This window comes from Salvelinus namaycush, chromosome 40, assembly GCF_016432855.1.
Source record: "Salvelinus namaycush isolate Seneca chromosome 40, SaNama_1.0, whole genome shotgun sequence".
NCBI classification, from domain to species: domain Eukaryota; kingdom Metazoa; phylum Chordata; class Actinopteri; order Salmoniformes; family Salmonidae; genus Salvelinus; species Salvelinus namaycush.
This window is the reverse complement of record NC_052346.1, coordinates 13,422,532-13,429,069: the sequence shown is the minus strand read 5'-3', so window position 1 is coordinate 13,429,069 and position 6,538 is coordinate 13,422,532. Positions and strand designations below refer to the sequence as shown.

Below are 6,538 nucleotides of genomic sequence, written 5' to 3'. Positions count from 1 at the left end.
TATCCATAATCATTAGTTGGAATAATGTAAAACTGACCCAAGAACATCTTATAAGGGCAACTTCACCCTACTCCCATATCACAAGTCTAGGGTTGTTAACCTCTGTCCAACGGCTAAACTCCAAACCTGACCTCACCTCATATAGCCTACTACTGCAATGCACTACCCTCCCTCCCCAAAATATGCACCCATTCAATCCCTGTCTGCTCTACACTACAGCTGCAGCAATTGTTCTAGAAGTGCTCTGATAGATTCTGATTGTATTACAAGTGTGTGTCTTTTACCACATAGTACTGTACCTGTTCACAAACAAACTGTACTGAGACATGAGATCACTGCAGTTGCAGACTTCTCACAGTCTTACGCAACATCGATTGAACTGCTATGTGTTGAAACTTCTGATAAAATGTTTTTTTTTTATATATCGGAACGTCCTTATGGCTTTAGTATTTTTCCACTGAGTATGACGTGTCTCTTGTACATGTACTGCTTAACTGAGATGTGTGTGTGTGTGTATATAAGTCGGGGGTCTGAGCCTCATAAAGTGCATCATATCTGAACAGGTATCGTTTCAGAATGAGGGGTACTGTTGCTCTGCTGGTTCTGTCTGTCTGGGGCCTGGGCTCAGGAGGAGAGTGGAGGGGTCAGAGAGTGACATCACTCAACAGGGACACAGTGCAGTGAGAGAGAGCAGGAGAGTGAGGTTCAGATGGAGAGATGACCAGCGAACAGACGACCTCACCTGACATCTGGACTGAGATGAAGGCGCTGAGAGACATGGTGCACAACCTGGGAACCATCGTGGTGGAGCAGAGAGAGAAGCTGAGGAACATGGAGGTCAGAGTGACAACCAGTGAGGCTGAGGCAAAGGAGCAGAGAAACACAGTGACCGATCTTAGGGTGGAGCTGATGCTCACCAAGAATAAAGTGGAGAAAGATAATGCAGGTCATTTAAGCTTTTATTTATTGCTTTACAGTCAAGAGTCAACTAAAGTTACATTTGATTGTCAGCAAGAGTGGAAATAATGAACATTTAACATTCTGGATGGACGTTTCTTTCAGTTTAGTTTGTAAGGCACTTACGTACTTAGGCCTTATTACGCCAAGAGGCACATAAGGCCTCAACAATGTCCCACCATATTTCCTGTCCTGTGATTTTTTTTCAGGCACCTCTTTCCACAATCAGAAGCAAGGTCAACATGAACTGTTTTTCATATTTCCTCTATCATTCCAGACCTGACAGCTGGATTGAGTGGCAGTAAGAGCCAGGTGGAGGAGCTGCAGACAAAGAATGCAGGGCATTCTCTATATTGCTTAAATGAATGATCATGATTATTTCTCACCTGTTTTACATAAACTTGAATAGCTTATGTTTCCATAGTTCAGCAGCTTGGGCTAAATTTATCAGCCATTGGGGACAGAGTGACAGCCAGTGAGGCTGAGAATGCAGGTAATAAGTAAGAGTGATTTACTGGTTGTTAAAAAGGGATAGTTCACCTAAATGACAGAAATACTTGAATATTTCTTTACCTTGTAATAATTCTATGGAATATGTGGTATCTTGCAGGTATGTTTACATAATGTATATTATAAGTGCTACTGTACTTAAGCTTACTGTTCATAGGAAGTGCATTATACATAAGAGTAGTCCTGACTTTTTAATGATTGTTCAGCCCTGGAGACCAGACTGAGTACTAGTGAGAGCCAGGTGGAGGAGCTGAAGAGAGCAAAAGCAGGTTAAACAGATGATCGCCTTGACATCCGTGTCAAACATACACACGTCTGGCAAAACATTAGCTTGTCACTCTGAGAGCCACAGTTGAGTCTTCGATCTTAGGAGGGTGATGTCACAGTTCAGTTTAAACTCTACAACACACACACAATTGAAAATGTAGCAGTTGATTCGCCTGCTCTGTTCAGTTTTGAATCCATCCAAACACCACAAAGCTTCTCTACTCTCTCCCAGTTTGGCTGTATTCAGTTCCCCCCTACTCCCAGATAGAACTCTTCTACTGTGGCAGATGTGAACTATCATGTGGTGACATCACTTGAGATCCCTGAGATCTCACTCAAAGCTCTTGTTCCAACATTTAGCATTGTGCTGTTTCACTCTGCAACACTGATTCATACATAGACACTTGTTTTTAAAAAAGAAAAAATATTTAACCTTTATTTAACCAGGTAGGCTAGTTGAGAACAAGTTCTCATTTGCAACTGCGACCTGGCCAAGATAAAGCAAAGCAGTTCGACACATACAACAACACAGAGTTACAAATGGAATAAACAAACATACAATCAATAATAAAGCAGAAAAATCTATATACAGCATGTGCAAAGGAGGTAGGATAAGAGAGGTAAGGCAATAAATAGGCCATGGTGGTGAAGTAATTACAATATAGCAATTAAACACTGGAATGGTAGGATGTGCAGAAGATGAATGCGCAAGTAGAGATACTGGGATGCAAAGGAGCAAAATAAATAAATAAATACCGTATGGGGATGAGGTAGATTGGATGGGCTATTTACAGATGAGCTATGTACAGGTGCAGTGATCTGTGAGCTGGTGCTTAAAGCTAGTGAGGGAGGTAAGAGTCTCCAGCTTCAGAGATTTTTGCAGTTCGTTCCAGTCATTGGCAGCAGAGAACTGGAAGGAGAGGCGGCCAAGGAAGAATTTGCTTTGGTGGTGACCAGTGAGATATACCTGCTGGAGTGCGTGCTACGGGTGGGTGCTGCTATGGTGACCAGTGAGCTGAGATAAGGCGGGGCTTTACCTAGCAGAGACTTGTAGATGACCTGGAACCAGTTGGTTTGGCGACGAGTATGAAGCGAGGGCCAGCCAACGAGAGCATACAGGTCGCAGTGGTGGGTAGTATATGGGGCTTTGGTGACAAAACGGATGGCACTGTGATAGACTGCATCCAGTTTGTTGAGTAGAGTGTTGGAGGCTATTTTGTAAATGACATCGCCGAAGTCAAGGATCGGTAGGATAGTCAGTTTTACGAGGGTATGTTTGGCAGCATGAGGGAAGGATACTTTTTTGCAAAATAGGAAGCCGATTCTAGATTTAATTTTGGATTGGAGATGCTTAATGTGAGTCTGGAAGGAGAGTTTACAGTCTAACCAGACACCTAGGTATTTGTAGTCCACATATTCTAAGTCAGAACCGTCCAGAGTAGTGATGCTGGACGGGCGGGCAGGTGCGGGCAGCGATCGGTTGAAGAGCATGCATTTAGTTTTACTTGCATTTAAGAGCAGTTGGAGGCCACGGAAGGATAGTTGTATGGCATTGAAGCTCATCTGGAGGTTAGTTAGCACAGTGTCCAAAGAAGGGCCAGATGTATACAGAATGGTGTCGTCTGCGTAGAGGTGGATCAAAGAATCACCCGCAGCAAGAGCGACATCATTGATGTATACAGAGAAGAGAGTCAGCCCGAGAATTGAACCCTGTGGTACCCCCATAGAGACTGCCAGAGGTCCGGACAACAGGCCCTCCGATTTGACATACTGAACTCTTTCGGAGAAGTAGTTGGTGAACCAAGCGAGGTAATCATTTGAGAAACCAAGGCTGTTGAGTCTGCCAATAAGAATGTTGTGATTGACAGAGTCGAAAGCCTTAGCCAGGTCGATGAATACGGCTGCACAGTAATGTCTCTTATCGATGGCGTTTATGATATCGTTTAGGACCTTGAGCGTGGCTGAGGTGCACCCATAACCAGCTCTGGAACCAGATTGCATAGCGGAGAAGGTACGGTGAGATTCGAAATGGTCGGTAATCTGTTTGTTAACTTGGCTTTCAAAGACCTTAGAAAGGCAGGGTAGGATAGAAATAGGTCTGTAGCAGTTTGGGTCTAGAGTGTCTCCCCCTTTGAAGAGGGGGATGACTGTGGCAGCTTTCCAATCTAGGGGAATCTCAGACGATACGAAAGAGAGGTTTAACAGGCTAGTAATAGGGGTTGCAACAATTTCGGCAGATCATTTTAGAAAGAGAGGGTCCAGATTGTCTAGCCCAGCTGATTTGTCGGGGTCCAGATTTTGCAGCTCTTTCAGAACATCAGCTGTCTGGATTTGGGTTATTAACAACGTTTAATCTTTTTCCAGAGGGTGTAATGCAGTTTTCACTTTGGACTTGAGAATACTAGAAGTACAGTCTGTCATCCAATCTGTATGTTATCTTTCCTGTGTTCGCAGACAGGCCAAGGGTGGCCTTCTCTGCTGGTTTGACTGATTCAGGAACTGTTGGACCCTTTGTTGCTGAAACCACACTGGTGTACACCAAAATCTTCTCAAACATTGGCAAGGCCTTACAACCCAGCTACAGGTAGTCTACTTTCACTGATCTCTGGCCTGATTTCAAACCAACCCTTTGTCTCTTTTTGAATGCTCCTTTCAAATGTGATATGTATTTGTCACTCTTTAGTCATGCGTGGCCATCCTTCCAAATCCTCCTTCGTAAGCCTGGGCTTCTGAGGCTAGTTGCTCTTATGGCCATTAGGCTAGGAGGTTAGTAGTCTGGCACTTACTGTAGCTACAAAGTTATAACTTTTCTTGTTTAGCTATCAGGTGTCAATGGCATTCTGTTGAGTTGTGTGATTTTTGTTGCCAAAAGAGAACATGAGAAATGGAAAGCGTTGATTCCTCTTTACTCTCCTCTGATACAGGTGTCTTCACAGCACCAGTGAGAGGACTCTACTACATCAGCTTCACTGCCATGAGTGTCCAGACCTCGTTTTACATGTATAAGAATGGACAGAAAATCATGTATAGTCAGGGATATAATGCTGTCGGTTATGAGACACTGTCTAATGGAGTCAGTATAGCGCTAGAGGAGGGAGATGTGGTGTACATGCGCATCCCTGCAAGCAACAGGCTCTATGATAACTCAAATAATCACATCTTCAGTGGCTTCCTGCTCTTCACAGTGTGAGAACATCATGGATGCTGTAATGGTTTCTAGTAAAGAGTCTGTATGTCAGGGCCTCTTGGAGGCAAAATGACTCCCATATTAATAAATGCATCAATAAAAGCAGGATTTTGTATTATTTATGTTTTGCAGTCTGTATGACATCCTGATGAATGTGTTAATTAGTTCAACATGACAGTAGCTCAGTGTTTCTGGTTGGTGGGAAGAAGGGGAGAAGAAGGTTTGGGATGTATGATTAGGTTACATTATATAGTCATGGCATAGTCTGTCCACAACAAGGCCCAAATGTACCTATCGTAAGCACCAAGTAAAACACAAACTCAAAGTCTGAACAGAAAACTCTTGATTTACGCTTTACCTCAATAGCATACTCCTTATAGTTTTTTAACCTTTTAATTAGATCTTAGACCTGTTTATTTTAATCTGTGGAAAAAACAAGTACAACTCTGCCCCCTTAGATGCCAATGAAATCACCCACCCTAAATTGTTTACCGGCAATGTTACTATCCATCTGGTCGTTTTGGTATCTGACTGACTGTTTATCAGTATGGATCCAAGGACACAGTAGGGAGCTCTAGAGGGAAATAGTCTTCTTGGTAGTGGCCTAGAGTTAGATGAACTACAGTGCCCTCCGGTATCTGGACAGATATCAACTTATTTGTCGTTGCTTTATTATAAAGCAATTTCATTGGATAAATAATCAAAGTCAAATAAAGGTAAGTCTTTGGACACAGATGCCTTGATCAGCTTTTATCACACCGCTTTTCAATATTTTTTTTTACCTCAGTCTCCTCTTCAGCAATTTAATGCATGCATGCTCGATAGGTACAATAACTTGGACAGACAACAACTTTGCACTCTTTTTCCCTAATTAACGCCCACGCTATAATAACATAGAATATGACATTTAGCAGATGTTTTTATCCAAAGCAACTTACAGAAGTGCATGGATACATTTTCTTATGGGTGGCCCCAGCGGGAACCAACCCACAATCGTGACATTGTAAGGGCCTTGCTCTACCAGCTGAGACACACAGGACCAACATGAGAAATAAAAGGTGACATTCTGTACTTTAGCCTAATTTAAATAAGTTAGGAGGGCACAGTAGATCTCTTCTCTGTACACTGCTCTGGGTTTGGCTCTGTGTCCATGCCCCTTCAGGTCCTATCATCTTAGCACCCTCCCCATTATCTGGAGCAGCGTTTTCAACCTGAAATCTGATGACCTTGGCGACTGGCAAATGACAGACAATAACAACAAGTAGGACCCTTCAGTTCTGAAACCAGATCTACACCAAAGTCTTCACCAATATAGGCAATGCCTACAGCCAACATACAGGTAGTCTACTTTTACTAAACGTACTGCCCAGTATCAAACCGACCCCTGGCCTCAACCACTAGGCCCTTTATAGAGGCTTTGACATTAGACTGTTGATCAATATGGACTGCGTCCATATCGATTGTGCTATTTTACTTGTATATGCCCATGTTTGCATTAGGGCCGCTTCCCTCCATTAAGCTCAACTGCAGCTTTGACTGACATTTTCCTCATCTTAGCTCATCCCCACTAGCTACAGCCAAAAGATCTTGTAGCCACAATTTAAAAGGTTGTTCCCT

General features: G+C 43.0%; 1 pseudogene; it reads left to right on the top strand.

The window, feature by feature from the left end:
* Positions 1 to 547: 547 nt before the first annotated feature.
* On the top strand, positions 548 to 4,924 carry LOC120033557 (annotated as a pseudogene).
* The last annotated feature ends 1,614 nt before the right edge of the window (positions 4,925 to 6,538 follow it).